The following is an 18,978-nucleotide window of genomic DNA, read 5'->3' as shown; positions in this document are numbered from 1 at the left end:
CTGAGTAAGGGACAAAGATATGGCCTTAGTTCCTTCTGTCTGGCACTCCTCACTGGTCTCCTTTAATGACACCACTCTGACCCTTGGAAAATGCATCATTTCCCAGGAAGAACAGAGGCGTCTGAGTCTATAAGCACACACTACCACAGTTCTGAGCAAATGTGTGGGCACACATGGTGGTCTCCAAGGAGGATGTAGAGATGACTAAGCTGCCCCCACAGAGCTTCAGAGACAGGAATTTCCACAGCAAGAAAGCAGACCAAATGTAGAAAAAAGAGATCTTCAGCCTTCTTTTCCAAGAAAGAAGAAGGTGAGAACAAGTTAACTTAACCCTGATTATTTCTTTGCCAAAATAACCTCACCTGTCTCCCTCTAGGATTAGAGTGGAGATAACCAACAAAAGAATATTCTGAGCCAGGGCTGGTTATCCTGAAAACTACAGTATTCATGCTCAACTTGTAATAGTGGTAAAGTGAATTAATAAGAAGTAACCACTAGGCTTCTTCTAATTTTCATGATAAAATTGGCGATGTATTCCTTTTTAAAAAAATATTTTATTTATTCATGAGAGACACAGAGAGAGAGAGGCAGAGACATAGGCAGAGGGAGAAGCAGGCTCCATGCAGGGAGCCCAATGTGGGACTGATCCAGGGACTCCGGGATCACGACCTGAGCCTAAGGCACTCAACCACTGAGCCACCCAGGCATCCCGTGGTGATGTATTCCTATGAAAACAAATACTCAAGCCGATTGGATTGAGCACCTAATAAGAAGGTGCTAGGAGAAGGTGCTAGGAGTCAGTAAGCACATGAAAAGTAGTCCACTTGCCAGGATATATTGTGCTTGCTGAGAGTTTTGGTACCTAGGACGTTTTCCGTTTCCAGCACTTTACAGCTCCTAGCATCTCACATCCCTCTAAATTTGTAAACATGCCTCCTGTGCCTGGTGAGTCCTTATCTCTGTGTTCACACAGTGACCAGAAATTTGTCCCTCTGGATTTTCCTCTGGGTCACAATGTAATGCATGTTTTTATTCATTCATTCCTCCAACAACTATTTACTACTATGTGCCAGGCATTGCGCTTAAGGGCTTTAAGTTATGTCTAAAGATTCATTAATTTCAGGACTTCCAAGTTTTAATCAGGTAATAATTATAAAAGAATCCTACCATTATTGAGCACTTTGATCTTTTTTTTTTTTCAAAAAAAGTGCTTTTTTATTTTTTAAAGATTTTATTTATTCATGAGAGACAGAGAGGCAGAAAGCTTTTTCTTGGGGAAAAGTGCTTTATATTTAAATTGCCTCGGGGTGCCTGGCTGGCTCAGTCCCGTAGAGAATGTGACTCTTTAACTTAAAGTTGTGCATTTGAGCCCCATATTGGGGGTAGAGGTTAATTTTTAAAGTGATCTCTATTATTTAAATATTATTTAACCTCTATTATTTTTAACATTTTTTAAAAAATAATAAATTGTCTTAATTTATTTTTACAACAATTGCATTAGGTAGGTACTGTGGTTATTCACATTTCTAAGAAGAGGAGATCAAGATTCAGAGAAATTGTGTAACTTATCCAAATCATACTAGTGGTACATAAGTATGGTACAAATCATACTTACTAGTACATAAGTAGTAGAGAAATTGTGTAACTTATCCAAATCATACTAGTGGTACATAAGTATGGTACAAATCATACTTACTAGTACATAAGTAGTAGAGCTAGGCTTTAAAGCCAGGTGTCTGATTACAAAGTCTAGGCTCGGGGATCCCTGGGTGGCTCAGTGGTTTAGCGCCTGCCTTCGGCCCAGGGCGTGGTCCTGGGGTCCTGGGATTGAGTCCCGTGTCGGGCTCTTGCATGGAGCCTGCTTCTTCCTCTGCGTCTTAGTGTCTCTCTCTCTCTCTCTCTTTCTCTGCCTTTCTCATGAATAAAAAAAAAAAAAAAAGTCTGGGCTCTGCACTAATACAACTGCCCTGGGCCATTTAATGTGGCCCACCTGGAGGGTATCTATATGTTTAACTTCAATAGAAAGTCTGTCAGTCACCTGGAGTGAAAAGTCCTACCTACCATCAGAGGTCAAGTCCTCCACAAAACATGGATCCCACTTGCTGGAGTGGAACTTGCAGGACCTTTGGAGTTAGACAGGCTTAGGTCTGAATCATCATTCTCCCTCCTCTGACTCGCTCTGTTTCCTTGAGAAGGCAGTTAACCTTAGTTAAAGAAACTCTAGTTTCTCCATTTCCAAAATAATATTAGCAAATACTAACAGCACTTTTGATGGACCAGACATTGTTCTAAGTACTTTACATTAACTCACAACAACTGCATGATGGCAGTACTATCATTATCCTCATTTTATAGATGGGTAAATGGGTAAACTGAGGCACAAAGAGCTTAAAGGTCAGTATCAAAGCTGGGATGTGGACTCAGGCAGGATAACTGAAGTCTATGCCATAAGCCACAGTGCTATGCTGTGCTGCCTCTGGAAAGGAGAGAATCAGGGCATAAAAACTCTGGTCCAGAGCCAGGCCCACAGTCAATGGGACTATTACAAGGTGGAGAATAAGAACGTTTAACGGCCCTGACCACCCACAGAAAGAAAGGCACCAATTTGTGGAGAGTATTCTAATTTTGATCTTACACCAAAGCCTTCTTGTGCCTTTGCCTTTGAACTTTTAGGACCTGCTGGCTGAAGCTTTCCTAGCTGGGGATGTGGTATTCCTTTGGAGAAGGCATTTCTTGGTACATACCACTTACCCTCCCTGCACCTGCCAGGATGAACAGTGGCTGGCAGGTGGGTGGGGATGGGAAATGGCGGCCTGGCCAGGAGCACAGGTGTACTCATCCCCCGCCCTCCCGTGGCCTCTGGCCCATCACAGGCTGTGCTGCCGGTGCTTACTGTCTTTCCTGTTGACAGTAATTAGAACCTTTCAGACTAAATTTCTTACAGGAAAAAAAATCCCAATTCACTTGAATTGTCTCCTTGATCCAGTTCACCTGGAGCTATTTAGTTCCTGCAGTTTGTTTGGAGGGAAAAACAAGCTCTTAAGCCTTCACACATTATGGCTGATAAGATCAAGGTGCTGAAAATGTTAGGTAAATGTTGGAACCTGACTGAGTTTGAATTCCAGTTCTACTTCTTAAGCGTACACGATCTGAGTTTTTATATCTGTGAAATGGGGATAACCATAATGAAGATTAAATTAGACAACATAGGAAAACCCTTGCAAGAGTAGTACCTGGGGGGCACCTGAGGGAGGGAGTTCAGTTAGTTAAGTGTCTGCTTTCGGCTCAGGTCATGATCCCAGGGTCCTGGAATCAAACCCCATATCATGCTCCCTGCTCAGTATAGTCTGCTTCTCCCTCACCCTCTGCCCCTCTTCCCCACTCGTGTTCTGTCTCTCTCTCAAAGATTGGCTATCAATATTATTAAGCCCAGCCAGCCCTCACCCCTCCTTCCCTCCCTGCCTAAGATTTTGCTCTGGGAAGCCATGTTCCCTTCCTGTCCCCCAGGCTTCAGACCCCTCTTTTCTCACTCACCAGATAGATGTCAATTGACCCTTGAACAACATGGGTTGGAACTGCCCAGGTCTCTTTGTATGTGGATTTTTTTTTCAACACAGTATTGTAATGTATTTTCTCTTCCTGATGATTTTCTTAATATCATTTTCTTTTCTCTAGCTCACTTTATTGTGAGAATACATATACACAATATAAGTTAATTACATTAACTGTTACAGATAACAGTTATCTGTAAGGCTTCTGGTCAACAGTAGGCTATTAGTTGTTAAGTTTTGGGGGGATCAAAAGTTATACATAGATTTTTGACTGCACAGGGGGTTGGTGCCCCTAACTCCACATTGTTCGAGTGCCAGCTGTATTTCATCTCTCTAAGCTTTATCTGTGAAGTGGGACTGGAAATAATGGAGGCTCCTTCATAAGGCTGTTGTTGAGGTTAAGTGAGCTAATTCAAGGCTCGGTAACTATTCAGTCTCATTACCGTTGTTCCTGAAGCTTAAAGGGCTGCCTGAAAAGGCCTTTGAGATCTTGGAGAGCTCTTAGAGGACCCAGAGTAGGCATTTTGGGTTAACTAGGGTCTGAGTGTAAACCTCAGGAGCTGGGGAAACTGCTAGCTTGTTCGTTGCTGTGATACAGTGCCTGAAGCTGAGGAGGCCCATGGTAATAGTAAACACATGAATACTGCAAAAGAGTATTTAAAAAGAGATTTGGCTCAGGGGCACCTGTGTGGCTCAGTCAGTTGGGTCCTTGAATGGAACTGTGTATCAGGCTCCCTGCTCGGTGGGAAGTCTGCTTCTCCATCTCCCTATGACCCTCCCCTGCTCGTTCTCTCGCTCACTCACTCTGTCAAATGAATAAATAAAAAATCTTTAATAAAATAAAAATAGGGGATCCCTGGGTGGCTCAGTGGTTTAGTGCCTGCCTTCGGCCCAGGGCGTGATCCTGGAGTCCCAGGATCAAATCCCACATCAGGCTCCCTGCATGGAGCCTGCTTCTTCCTCTGCCTGTGTCTCTCCTCTCTCTCTCTTTCTCTCTGTCTCTGTCTCTGTCTCTCTCTCTGTCTCTCTCTCTCTCTCTCTATGTGTGTGTGTCTCATGAAAAATAATAAAATATTTTTAAAAAATAAAAATAAAAACAGATTTGGCTCAGGCAACCTGACAGAGAATTCTAAAGGCATACCACTCCTGGGTGTTTAAGCATTTAAACTCAGCAAGGAACACTTTCCTCTTCTCTATCTTTGCCCCCAGAATTTAAATACAAAACTACAGTATCCCCTTTGTTTGATGTTACTGTGTTCTAGACATTCTGCTACCTACTTTACAGACATCATCTCTTTTAATCTTGATTTCAACCCTGAAAAGTAAGTATCATCATTCCCATTTTACAGATAAGAAACTGAGAGTTAGAGAGATTGAGCAATTTGTCCAAGGTTGCATAACTGGTAAATTGCAGAGCTGAAATATGAACCCTTGCCTGAGGGACAGGATGGGGACAGCTCCTGTTTGCTCATCAATGTTCAGATTTTGGGACAAGTCTTATCACCCACCATTCCCCCAAATACCCACTTTACAACTGAGGAGTGTCTCCAAGTAGCAGATGCCTCCCCCTCAAAATCAGGTGGCCTTGGTATTATCCAGCCACTGCATTAATAAAAGTGGAACTGCTGTCTTTGAGGCACCTGGGTGGCTCAGTCAGTTAAGCATCTGCCTTCAGCTCAGGTCATGATCTTGAGGTCCAGGGATTCAGCACTGTGTCCTTAGGCTCTGTGCTAGGCAGAGAGTCTGCTTCTCCCTCTCCCTCTGCCCTTCCCCCTGCTTGTGCTCCTCCTCTCTCTCAAATAAATAAAATCTTAAAACAAAACAAAACAAAACAAAACAAAAAAAACACCCTGCTGTCTTCCACAATTAAGGTGGCAAAAATTCTCTATTTGCCTGGACTTTCTTTTTTTTTTTTTTTTAAGATTTTATCTATCTATCTATTTGAGAGAGGAAGACAGAGCACAAGCAAGGGGAGCAGCAGGCTCCCCACTGAACAAGGAGCTTGACATGGGGCTCAATCCCAAGACCCTGGGATCATGACCCAAGCCAAAGGCAGATGCTTAACCGACTGAGCCACCCAGGTGCCCCTGCCTGAACTGTCTTCTCTTTATCTGACTATCTTCCTCATTTTACATTTGGGAAAGTCAGTTCCAGAAGTGGTGAACAAGGTGTATTCTGTTATTCTGATGTATTTAGTATTTCCAAGAGCTGTTGTTGCATTAGAGAAATGTAGAATGATTTTTGTAAATCATTCTTCTGCCTTGGAAGCAAGTATTTCAGGCATGTGAGTTATAATATCATCAAGAACCTAAAGAGAGCTGAGGGTCTGGAAACCGGGAGGCTGAGATTGATACCCGACCTTGTCTTTCTTGATTAAATATGGTAGTTACACAGTTCTCTAGGCTTCTTATTTTCCTTTATCTGGTTTATCTTCCCAAGGATATCTTGTAGGTAATTTGGGGGGGCAAATGTGGATTTCTGTGAAACACTTCAACCCCCAAGAATGGTATCAGATACATCCACCAAAGCTTAGCCTAGGAAAGCAACGATGATTCAAAGATAGAACTTTCCTTTGCAGGCACGTTTGTGCTTCCCCAGTGTTGCATTTTTGTGCATATTTTGTGCATGTTTGTGGCAACCCTGGGTTAAGCAAGTCAATCGGTGCCATTTTTCCAACAGCATTTGCTCACTTTGTGTCTCTGTGGCATGTTTTGGTAATTTTCACAATATTTCAAACCTTTTCATTACCATTATGGTGATCTGTCATCAGTGATTACAACTTGCTGAAAGCACAGAATGATGATTAGCATTTTTTAGCAATAAAGTATTTTTAAGTTAAGGTGTGTGCTTTTTCTTACACATAATGCTATTGCACACTTAATAGATTACAGTTTAATGTAACCATAACTTTCACATGCACTGGAAAAGCAAAAACTTAGTTTGATTCACTTTATTGATATGTTTGCCTTATTGTGGAGTTCCAACCAAATCAATAGTATCTTCAAGGTACACCTGTATTTACTTCCTGCCAGAAATTATTCCTCTTTATACAGGGAGTTCTAGAGTGAGAATAATGTGGGAACTCATTAGACTCAATAGCTTTTCTCCCCTCTGTTCACCTTTCCTGCCCCTTACCTAAAATCTGCAAAACCACGAGTGGCTATTCCTCCGTCCCTTGAGGAACAAAACCTCCTACCAGGCTATGCCCGAGGTCAGGCAAGTGAGGAGAGGAAAGTGCACACCCCATTGTGGCCAAGACGAAGGCCACAAAAGCCATCTTGATCCTTTGACCTACATTGACGCTGAGTCTGTTGCTTTGGTGTCCCTGACTTTAGCAGTGTGGTTAGTCTAACTCTCTGCCTCCACCTTGAATTAAGCTTTGATGAAAAAGTAGTAGGAGCCCAGACCTGTCCCTGGAGATTTGGGGTTTTTATCTTGGAAAAACATCAACCAAACTAGCAGGGCAGGAGATCTGGATTCCTGTGGCTTGGGCTAACTTAGGTCCAAAGAAACCAAGTGCCTATGATCATCATCTTCATTCCCCAAATGTGGCCATGCCCTCTGGATTCCCTTCTCTCACTCGTCTCCCAGTTAGGATGGCTTCCAGGATGCCTGCTCTTGCTTTACCATTAGCTTGCCTTTCCATATTTGAAATGCTTCAGTATACAAAATACTCGTGGATGGCTACTGCCTGGCTGATCTAAAATCTTTTGGCTTTGGTTCATGCAGTAACAAAAAAACCTTTACACATCAGTGTATTTTCTCTCCCTTGGGATCCTATAGACCTCCCCGAGATTTGCCTCTCTGGGTTTTCTGATGGGCTAGAGAGCCTCATCCTGGCTCACCTCTCCCAGAGCACTACTTCTATATATCAGGAATCATTTGGTTGCCTTGATTGTATATCTTGAACATTTGTCTTGGCTTTTTATAACAGGATGACCAGATTTGTGTGCAGGCATCTAAACGAAGCCTACCCATGCAATCCTGGATGACAGAGTAATAAGATCTGTGGGTTGCTATGATGTATTCTTCTCCATATATTGCAAGACTGAGTTTGCCTTAGTAGTGCTTCCAGATATTCTGTGGATGGTCTTTGGGCATGTTGTGGTGGATGTTACCATGCCAGAGAATTTCAGCAGATTTAACCAGCTTTGAAACGACTCATTCTTGTGGATTTTCATGCACAAGGAAAACCAAACTAAGAAGGCTGCTCAAGGTACCCCTCTTGTTCCCTTCTCACCCGACCATTTTTCAAACCATTGGATGTGGCTTGTGGCAAAATATTGTAGCAGGATAGCTTCCACCCAGGAAAAACTTTGTAGAAACAGTGATCTTAAAATCTCACCTCCAGAGGTTAGTGGCTAGCACACCCATAACACTGACTCACCTTTATAAGAGCAGCTCTACTGAGACTATGTCTGAAGCCCAGAAAATGGCCAAGAAGAGAGCAATCAATGCTTTCCCACACAGAGACTTAATGTGTTCCTCTCTATTTCAACTTCAGATTTGCTGACCATGAGAGAATATCACTGTCTGCTGCAATTGCTGTGCCCAGATTTCCCGCTGGAGCTTACTCAGAAAGCAGCCAGGTATGTCCCCTGGGCTCTAGAAGCCAGTTCAGCCCTCCATGTACCAGGGCTTCTTAGAGAAACCTGAAATGTATACAAACTAACAAACCATTAGGAAGACTAAAAAAACCATTAGAAAGAAACTGGCATTTGGAGAGGGGTCTATTTGGGATTTGCCCCAAAACATAATACTTTCTGCCATTTCCAAAGGGAAGGCAAATGATCCTTTGTGGTTTCTGTGGGGAGTCTTAGGGTCTGCAGATAGAGTTGAGGGGTGGTGAGATGAAGAGGCAAACACACACACACACACACACACACACACACACACACAGAAACTTCTAGAGGATGTTCTGAGAAGAGAAGGGACAAGAGTTGGCAGCAACCAGTGAAGGAGCAGATTGAGATTGGAGACTGGAAAGGCATGAAGGTGATAAAGCCCAAATGAGGGAAGAATAAATCGTATTACTTATGCTAAAAGATTTTCAAGACCAGTCCAGAACCAGGAAGACTTGGCAAAAGTGGTTTAGAACCCCCTAATTTCTGAGTTTGGTTTCATAGTCATTCACATTTTTAACCAAATGAGGTAGTTGGACTATGCCTCAGTTAACTTTTCTTTAAGGCAGAATTTGAGCTAAGGTGGCAAGTGGAAGTATTTCAAAAAATTGTGTTGTCTGGGGGATCCCTGGGTGGCGCAGCGGTTTGGCGCCTGCCTTTGGCCCAGGGCGCGATCCTGGAGACCCGGGATCGAATCCCACGTCGGGCTCCCGGTGCATGGAGCCTGCTTCTCCCTCTGCCTGTGTCTCTGCCTCTCTCTCTCTCTCTCTCTCTGTGACTATCATAAATGAATAAAAAAATTAAAAAAAAAATTGTGTTGTCTGAAATTGCCAAAAAAGAGGATTTTTAGGAAAATACCCTGTATTGTAGTATATGTGATAGATACATTTCCTTATACATTTGTCTAAAGCTATGGAATATACAACACCAGGAGTGAAGGGTAATATAAAGTATGGACTTGGTGATAACTCTGTCAGTGTAGGTTCATCAGTTGTAACAAACATTCCACTCTGGTGCACCGTGGGATGTTGACAATGGAGGAGGCTGTGCATGAGTGGGAGTAGGGAGTATGTAGGAAATCTCTGTACCTTCCCCTCCATTTTGCTGTGAACCTAAAACTGCTCAAAGTAAAGTCTCAGTAATATTTTTTAAATGCCCATCTTACCTAAATCATAATGTATGCATATTTATCTTCATTGTTTCATTTAAATTCATTTACTTTAATGATCTCAATCTTTATAAAAACTGTTACCTTCCTATTTTACTGAAGAGGAAATTCATATAACTCAATTTAAAAAAAAGAAGAAGTGGAGGCTCAAAGAGGTCAAGGATTTTGTCTGAATTTACTGATAGCTTTTAAGTAGCAGAGGCTTGACTTGAACCCAGAGGCTGCAGAAGGCTGCCTGAATTCAGAGACTTTGCTCTTAACCTCCTTACACTCCGACTTGCTCATATTGTGAAGTTATTTCTGCGTGGTGGTCTGACCCACTGAAACCATGACTGCACTAATTACACTATACCAAAAACCATTGGGTCTTTCTGAAATGAGCCAACCAGCTCCCCCATCAACTAAAAAGATGGGAAGTCCTCTGCTGCCAGCAACAGGCACCGGCCTCATATTGGAGCAGGCTGTTTTGCAGCTCACAGCTCATGCACTGATTTTGCTGATCATGTGCAAAACTTGCTTACTGACCACGCACCCAAATCCTTTTTCCCCACATTGTTCAGTGGATACTTACCTCCTCCAGGGGCAACTGGCCACTGGTGAAAGCTACAGTTCAGGTTTTATCATTTTAACTTACCTGCTATCCAAAGAAGATTTAGATTTGTTTTTCTTCCATAGTTGAAAATAAAATGTGGGAGATTATTTTAAAAGGTGTTACCTGAGCAGCCCTGGTGGCACAGTGGTTTAGCGCTGCTGCAGCCAGGTGTGATCCTGGAGACCTGGGATCGAGTCCCACATCAGGCTTCCTGTATGGAGCCTGCTTCTCCCTCCGCCTGTGTCTCTGCCCCTCTCTCCCTCTGTCTCTATGAATAAATAAAATCTTAAAAAATAATAATAAATTAAAAAAAATAAAAGGTGTTACCTTCAGATTTCCAGTGATAATTCCCCTTGGGGTCAGTTCATTTTAAGGAAGCTTCCACCCCAAAATTTTGAGGGGAAAACTCCATACTCTTAAAGACTGTACTATGATTTCTACATAGCTGAATAATAAAAATCAACTGTGAACTCTAACTAAAGAATTCTTAGAGAAAAGGAACAGTAAGTGTGAGTATGTGTGTGTGATCTATACCAGCCTTGTTTGCAGCTGGATCACTGTCACTCAGCACAGTACCCAGATGCATGCTACACACTCCAGAAGTGTCTCCTGACTGGGTGAACATATGAATGATATCCCTTGTCAGGCATTTTACATGGTTCTAATAGGCCATGGTTCTAAGTAACGCTACAAACAAAAATCAGCAACTATATCCTATATTCATTTGTTCATTCCTTTATATATTCATCAAAAATTTTCAGTGTTTTGGGATACAATTCACATACCATGTAATTACCTACTTAGAGTATAAAATTCAGTGACTTTTAGTCCAATCACAGAGTATATTCATATCGATCACCATGATCCATTTTAGCACATTTTAACTACCCCCCCAAAAAAATCCTGCACTCCTTAGCCGCTACTCCCGAATCTCTCTTCCTCCTCAGCCCTGGGCAAGCACTGAGCTGCTTTCTATCTCTATAAATTTGCCTCTTCTAGATCTTTCAAATAAATTCAGACCAATAATATGTGGTCCTTTGTGACTAGTTTCTTTCACTTAGCATCATGTTTTTGAGGTTCACGCATGTCTTACCAGGTGTCAGTAGTTCATTTCATCAAGTATTTCTTGAGTGCTGATTTTGTGCCAGGAGCTCTTATGCACACTGGGGATACAGTGATGAACAGATAGAGTTCTGCCTCTCAAGGAGCTTAACACTGGGCTTAGGAGAGGATCACCTAGGCTCCAGTCACTGCCTGCTACCACTCTGTGACATCTCCCCTTCATTTCTCTCACTCCAGAACAGCCACTTCCTTTTCTGAAAGGTAGGAGGCAAGTTAAGGAGGGTGACCTTCTGTATGATTTTTCAACCCCAGAAGCCACTGCACTTGCCCCATCAATCTCCCATGCCCTTCTGAAAAATATGATATGCCTAAGCACTGAAGATTAGACTAGAAGTAACATAGTCATATAAAATTCACTGATTCTGGGGCATCTGGGTGGCTCAGTCGGTTAAGCATCTGTCTTCAGCTTGGGTCAAGATCCTGGCATCCTCAGATCAAGCCCCAAGTCAAGCTCCCTCCTCAGTGAAAAACCTGCTTTTCCCAGTCCCTCTGCTGCTCCTCCTACTTGTGCTCTCTCTCTCTCTCTCTCTCAATCTCTCTCTCTCTCTCTCTCTCTCTCTCTCTCCTAGAAGAAAAAGTAAAATTCACAGATTCTTACAATTATTGTTACTAACAGACTTCTAGAATGTTATTCCTGTAGCTGTGGCCAGAAGTGAAGCTTATCCACTCCTTACCAAAACACCTACTATTTGATAGAAAAGTCAAACCTTTCCATTTGAGGACTATAGCCAGTCCTTGTCAGTAGACATCTATGTGAAGGGATGATGGGAATGCAAGTATAAACAACAGAAGGGCCTAGGGCAATCCTCAGGATACTGGCTATAAAATTAGAGGTGAATTCAAAACTGGGGCAAGTTTGTTTGCTCCCTGTGTATCAGGCTTCTGTGTCAGCCCTACCTCCCCAGTGCCATTCTTTCCCCACTCTACTCCAGCTGGTGTGTGTATAGAAAAATTATATATATCCCATAAAGTATTCTCTAATTGTTTAAGCTATTCCTATTTTGTCCTGAAGGCCAAGATCCCAGCTTCCTCACACACAAGACCAGACTTCTGATCAAAATTACCCTGGAGGTAGTTAGGCCTCCAAGGCAATCACTATTGCTAGAAGAGGCTTTGCACTCTCCCATCTCATGACTGGGCTTGCTTTATGCAGGGCCCTGAGGTCTGAGGACAGGCTGCAGGAGGAGGCTCCAGTCTGTGATGATGTGTGCAGAGAAGAATGTAACCCACAGGCAGCTGTACACCAGAGCCAGTTCAGGGGCATGGCGTCTCCACATGTGCCTGACTTATGGACTGAAAGCACTGTGGCCAGGCCCTGGGGCAACAGGTGTGAACTGGAAACACAGGAGAGGAAAGAGAGCAAATGGGCTGAATGGCAGGCCTAGCCACAGATGCCCTCCACTTCATGTATTTCCACAGCAGTAGGCATCATTAAGTAGTCTTATCCTAAATGATTACCGCCTCCCTCCTCTGTGGACTGGGAGGCTTTCCTGAAGGTGAAGAGCATGTAATCAGAGCCAGGTTTCTTGAGTTCAAATCCCAGATTCAGTTTCCCAGCTTGTGCCCTTGGAAAAGTTATTTTTTGAGCCTCAGTCTCCTCATCTGTCAAATGGAAATAGTAATAGTTGTAATAATTGAAGAAGTATGTAATGTGCCCGAAGTAATGCCTGGCACAGAGCAAACTTTGAGTGTTAGAAGTAGTAGTATTAACCCTGACCTGTAAAAGCATGGGCATCATGGCCTTGGAAACACCCTGAGGGTCCATGCCACCGGTGCACTATTCACTGGATGACCTTGAGGATTTCTCATAACTTCTCTAAGCCTTATTTCCATATCTGTACAATGAGGAATAATAGTAACTAACTCATAGGGTGGTGTCAGTCTCAACAACCACAACAAAATACGTATATATTGCTTAACACATTGTAGACATTCAGTATATAATAGTTTCTTGCTGTTAAAATAATATTGGCATTATTATTACCAGATTTTAAAAATATAAACGAGAAGTTCCTCAGCTCCCTAAGGCAGTTATTTCTGGCCTTTTTCACTTCAGAACACTCAGAAAATAACTGGCCTTTTTTCACTTCAGAACACTCAGAAAATAATAAACATATAACAAAAAGTCAGTAAAGATAGAACTGCCTGTGATTAGCCTCAGGCTCTGGCTTCTTCCCTGCTGGGCCAAGAGGATCATCCACCTGTAACACATTCAGGGCACAAGTGACACAAGGTCCCCTGCAGAGCTTATTAAATCCCAGGTGGCGCATTCCATCCCCAGAGTTAGGTGGATCCAAGGTAGCGTTCCAAAATTCATATTTTCAAAATTTTCCCATGTGAGGATGGTCTGGAACAACAGTTGGAGAAGTACTGATTAAGGGCATCGCAGGCAGTCTCATCCTGGCATTTTAGAGTTGATTGCATCAAAAGGAATTACATTTCCTTCTCTCTCTCTCTTTCTCTTTCTCTCTCTTTCTCTTTCTCTCTTTCTCTCTCTCATCATCTAGAACACCATTTAACTCATTTCTAACTCACTGAAGGCCAGATTCTCCAGTGAGTAATACATGTTTACTAGGGAAAGCTCTTCATGGTTATGTGCTAAATACAGATAGTGACTGGAAAACACAAGGAATCTGGTTGTAGATGTAGCAATTCACCCCCATTTAAGAGAGTCACTTTTCAGCTAGCCCCTGTGTCACAAAGGCCGGATACCTAATAGTGAAGGGACTCAGGTGCTGGAGCCAGACAGCCCTGGATGGAAATCCCAATTCCTTCACTTACTGGCCTGCGACACTGAGCAATTTCTCTAAGCCTCGATTTTTTTAATCTGTAAAATAGAAATAATGATAATACCTGCCTCATAAAATTTTTAGGATTTAATGAAATAATGCATGTAAAATGCTTGTCACATGGCCCTCAAAAAATTACCAATTTTTAAGAATTATAATGAGCAAATGGGGAGTGATTCCCATATTCATTTTTTCAGATATTTCCTGAGTATCTAGTATCTGCCAGACTTCATGCCATGCACTCAGGATACAGTTATATGCTTTCTTGGTATTTGTCTCTTGTTATGCCTCTCCCTGGCAATATCATTCTGCCTCAATATCTTTCCTAGCTCTGACTTGTGTCCAACAGCACCACTCTTGCCCCAAATGGTCTTTTGCCAAAACAGACCATCCCTTCCTTCTCTATTCTGTCATTCACCAAATATTTATCAAGTGCCTTTTATGTGCTGCTGGTCATTATGCTTGTGGAGAGGCTAACAGTAAGCAAATTAGATGTCATTCTACCCCTCAAGGAACTTACAAACTGATAGAGCCACAGACATTAAATAAATGAAGTACCAAGTGCTATAGGAACATATAAACAGGAAACTAGACCTAACATGGGGAATCATGAAACGCTTTTCCATGAGGAAGAGATGTTGAGTTTGGAACCTAAAGGATTAGTAAGAGATGAACACACCCTTTACAGCTCACAAGACTTAGTTACCAGGCCCTTGTAACTAAAATAGTATGGTCCTTGAGTAAGGCTAGACAAACACATCATAGCAGACAGACCAGAAGAGACACACACATTTATAAAAACATGATATGCAGAGCAGTAGGGAAAAGGATGCTTCAATAAGTATTGATGGGGCAATTGGTTATTTACATAGGAAAAAATAAAGTTAGATTCCTACTTCATATCATATTCCGAAGTCAATTTCATATAGATGACAGACCTAAGTGTGAAAGGCAAAAAACTGTAATATTCTAGAAGAGGAGAAAATATATTTATGGCTAACAGTAAAAGAATCCTTAAGATACAAAAAGCCCAAGGGGTACCTGGGTGGCTCAGTCAGTAATATTGTGACTCTTGGTTTTGGCTCAGGTCATGATCTCATGCCTCCTGAGATTGAGCCCCATGGGGGACTCTGTGCTCAGTGGGGAGTCTGCTTGGATAGCTTTCCCTCTGCCCCTCCCCCCCTTTCTCTGTCTTTCTGAAATAAATATATCTTTTTTAAAAAAAGAATTAAAAATTTCTGTTCAACCAAAGATAGATAAAGTTGAAAGATAAGCCAGAGACTAGAAGAGGATACTTATGTGTATAGCTAACAATAGATTGGTCTGCAGAATTTTAGTCTAAAAAATTTGTTATAAAGAACTCCTACAAATCAATAAGGAAAAGATGAAGAACCTTAGTAGAAAAATAGTCTAAGGATGTGAGCAAGCAATACACAGAAAACCCTAACAGCTCATAAACATATGGGCATATTTTCATGCCCACACTAACTAGTAATCAGGGAAATGCCAATTAAATTGAGATGCCACTTCACATCAAATGACAAAAATTTTAAAGTCTGATAACACAAGCATTGGTGAGGATGTGAACTCTCATAAAGTGCTGGTGGGAGTATAAATTGGTACCATCACTTTGAGGCAATTCAGGCAAATCTAAAAAGTTCACAGGTATACCTGGTTATAAGGAAATACACAGCACTGTTTGTAATAGCTACCATTGGAGTGCTCTGCATGCCCCCACTGTAGAAGAAAGGACAAAGTGTGGTATCTTCATACCACTCAATGCTATACAGAACGAAAATGGGTATAGGTAGAAATATGTGCATCAACACTCATATCTCAGAATATACATAAAGTTTGAAAACAAAACAAGCTGATAATGTTTTACAAATACAGGCATTTGTGTGAGTTATTATAGCATAAAAAATGTGCAGAAGGGTGATAACTGCCAATTTTCCATGATGCTCCAGAGGAAGAAGGGTTGAGGGATGGAATGAGGGAGAGGTAAGCACAGGTGGCTTGAATGATATATATAATATTTTACAAAGCCTTTACAAATTGAAGCAAGGATGGCAAAATGTCAAGGTTTGATGAAGTTGGCTAGGGGTACACAGGTGTTTGTCATGTTGTTCTGCATAATTTTCTGAAGTCTTAAATATTTCATTTAAAACAAAAAGGATGGGTAGGATCAAAGTAGAGAGTGATGGGCAGGAAAAGCGGTGTAAGGGAAATAAGCAGTCTGGAAAAGAAGCCAGGCTGTCACCAATAATGACCTAAAGGAGCTTCAAGAAGCCAGTGGTTCTGGAGTTTGAGGAGTTTGGGGAGCAGAAGGGAAAATGAGGGTCTCAGGAGGCCATGAATTGGGGTTAATATTTATCCTAAGAGCAAGAAATAGTTGGCCCCTGGTTGTAAGGCTTCTTAGGAGGGGTGAGGGTAATGGGGTTTAAATGGCTGTGCAAGAGCCTTCAAGCTCTCTGCAGGGAGAAGCAGCATGGAGCCTCAGCTCCTGAGCCCTCCTGGGGGTGGGTGCTCTACATTGCTAACAAATTCCAAGATTGGGAGAAGGGAGAGTGCCACCAGGAAGGTGTTACTGTCCCACTAGAAAGCACAGGGCCTCCCTTTTCTTTCAGGTGCAGCTGTGATTAGAGTCAGAGAGACCTGTGTTTGAATTACAGCTCTTGCAATCTCCCTATAACCTTGGCCATGTTTCTTTTTTATTCTTTTTTTAAGATTTATTTATTTATTTATTCATGAGAGGCAGAGACACAGGCAGAGGGAGAAGCAGACTCCATGCAGGGAGCCCAATGTGGGACTAGATCCCAGGTTTCCAGGATCAGGCCCTGGGCTGAAGGCGGCGCTAAACCGCTGAACCATCTGGGCTGCCCCTTTGGCCATATTTCTGAATCTTTCTGAACTTGTGTGTTCTCAGTGAAGATATCCACTGAGCTTACCTCATAGGATTAATATGAGAAGAAAATGAAATGATGAATGTATGTTACTTGTCAACTCAGTAAGCCCCCAATGAATATTAACCATTTTTGTTTGATTTTCTGCACTCTCTGGATCAGGCTGCTTAGGCACCACGGGGCAAGTGGGGTTTGGGGTACACTAGAGGTGCAGGCTGAAGCCAGGGGAGAACGATGACCCGGACATCCCAAGCTGCTCTGCGGGCCTGGACTTGTGGCAGCTCGTGCAGCATGAGGGTGCATCTCACACAGTCCAGAAGAGGGGTTACCCTAAGGAAGCATCCCAGGAAACCTCAGAAGCAGCCTCTGCCCCCACCTACAGAAGGGGGCCAGCACCTGGTTTTATCCTCACTCATGGCCTGATATAAAAGCACAGCCCACGGAGGCACATGGTGAGTCCACACACTTGGGGATTCACTTTGCCCATGAAGGACCCCGGTTCTGTGACCTCCCAGAAGAGGCGCAGTCAGGGAAGGTGCCTCTTCCTTCTGGCCCTGGCTAAGGGCTGGCTTCTCCCCAGAGTGGGCTCGAAACCAGATAGCTGGCTTCCGCCTGAGAGCCTCTGCGTGGTTGGATGCTGGTAGCACTCACTTCCTCTGAGTTTTATTTTTACTTGCTATTTTGAGCTCCTCTAGCACCTTAAGCCAACTAGAATACACTCACTGATAGTAACTAACGCTTATTTTGAGTGCTCATTGTACACTAAACACAGTACATCATCATATGGACTTCTCACAAGAATCCAATGAAATAGGAACTATGATCATCTCCTCTTTTCAGACGAGGACACTGAAGCTCAGAGAGAAAAAGACACCGTGGCCAATGAGTGGTGCAGCTGGAATTCGATCCCAGGGCTTGCTAACGCAGAACTGCAGGCAGTTGGATGCAGCTCATGCCATTTGCCCAGGGACACTGACCCATGGGATGAATAGAAAGTTGGCGTGTCAGTAGGTTCAGACTGGAAGCTATCGCTTCCTTGGCACCCAGCTAACTCCCAGCCAGCCAGCCTATCCCAGCTGTTGGAAGTGGGCAAGAGAGGGAGAGAAGGGCCAACCCCCTTGGGATTAGCTCTGACCCTGCCAAGTGTTCTTTCTTCATTCCAGTTGCCTGCCCTGGACTCCACCCTCCACATGGTTCTACTCAGAGCCGACCTGAACTGCACTGCCTTGACTCCTCTCCCACAGTCCTTCTCTCTAGTCCTGAGGCATGGCCTGCAAGGATCCTCCCATGATCCAATAGATTTTTACAGACTCTTGTTGGCAACAGCTCCTTGTTGGCTTTACCTCAAAGCAGTGGCCGCCAGGCTCCTCCAGGTGTCAGAAGCAGCTGGCATGTAAGCAGGAGGCCTCTGGCAGCACGGGGTGCTGAGCCAACTGCCATCAATGGAAACAGCACATGTGGATGACCTCGTTTCCAAGAGATTCCTTCGTGAGCCCTCTGGGAGTGGTGACAGGTTTGAGTTCAAGATGAAGGAGCTGCCTGGGGAATCAGGGCCTACAACCTAGGGTTGTCCCTGCCACCAAAGGCAAAGACAGACCTGTAGCCTCCTGTCTGCCTTTTTTGCAGTTCTGCCAAGATTCCAGTGCCAGTTACCTAGAACTTTCATGGGCCCAAGTGTTCTTTTAGAGATGGACAGTGCAACATATGATGTTTCTGAAAGCATTTTCCTGTTAAGTCTTTCAGACTTTTCTGCATCCACTGTCCTCCAAACAGCAAACTTCAGAAGCAGCACTAACAGAAAAGCTGTCAGTTCTGTCCCACCCTTGGGACAACACATGCTGTCAGAGCTGAAAGATGCTCTTTCATACTTTTGGGAAGTATGAGCCTTCTGCTTAAATATCTCTAGCAACAGGCAGCTCACCCCTTCACAAAGTAGCTATAATCCCAGGGCTAAGCAGTTTGAAGGTCTTCTAGAGCCAAGCTTTAGATCCCTGTTACATAGCCCTCAGAGGCAGATCTTTAAGAGTCAAGTCTCAGGGAGACTGGGTGTCCAACTCTTGATTTCAGCTCAGGTCATTGTATCAGGATCGTGGAGACCTACTTGGGATTCTCTCTCTCCCTCTTCCTCTCCCTCTGCCCCTCTGCCCCAACCCTGACCCGGCAAAAGAAGAGTCAGGTCTCGGCCCACACTTCCTCCTTAGTTTTTTCCTCTAAGCTAAAGGATCTAAGTG

The 18,978-nt window shown here is 43.2% G+C and overlaps 1 non-coding gene across 1 annotated transcript in view; it reads left to right on the top strand.

Moving 5' to 3' along the window:
• Positions 1–18,978, top strand: part of C18H11orf49 — a 195,808-nt gene that overhangs the window by 165,196 nt on the left and 11,634 nt on the right. Inside the window, exon 4 of the transcript XR_005373450.1 lies at positions 8,056–8,140. This is a non-coding gene — a transcript (chromosome 18 C11orf49 homolog). The remainder of the gene's footprint in view (positions 1–8,055; positions 8,141–18,978) is intronic.

This window comes from Canis lupus, chromosome 18, assembly GCF_011100685.1.
Source record: "Canis lupus familiaris isolate Mischka breed German Shepherd chromosome 18, alternate assembly UU_Cfam_GSD_1.0, whole genome shotgun sequence".
NCBI lineage: Eukaryota > Metazoa > Chordata > Mammalia > Carnivora > Canidae > Canis > Canis lupus.
Note: the sequence above shows the minus strand (reverse complement) of the source record. Positions and strands in the feature narration are given on the sequence as shown.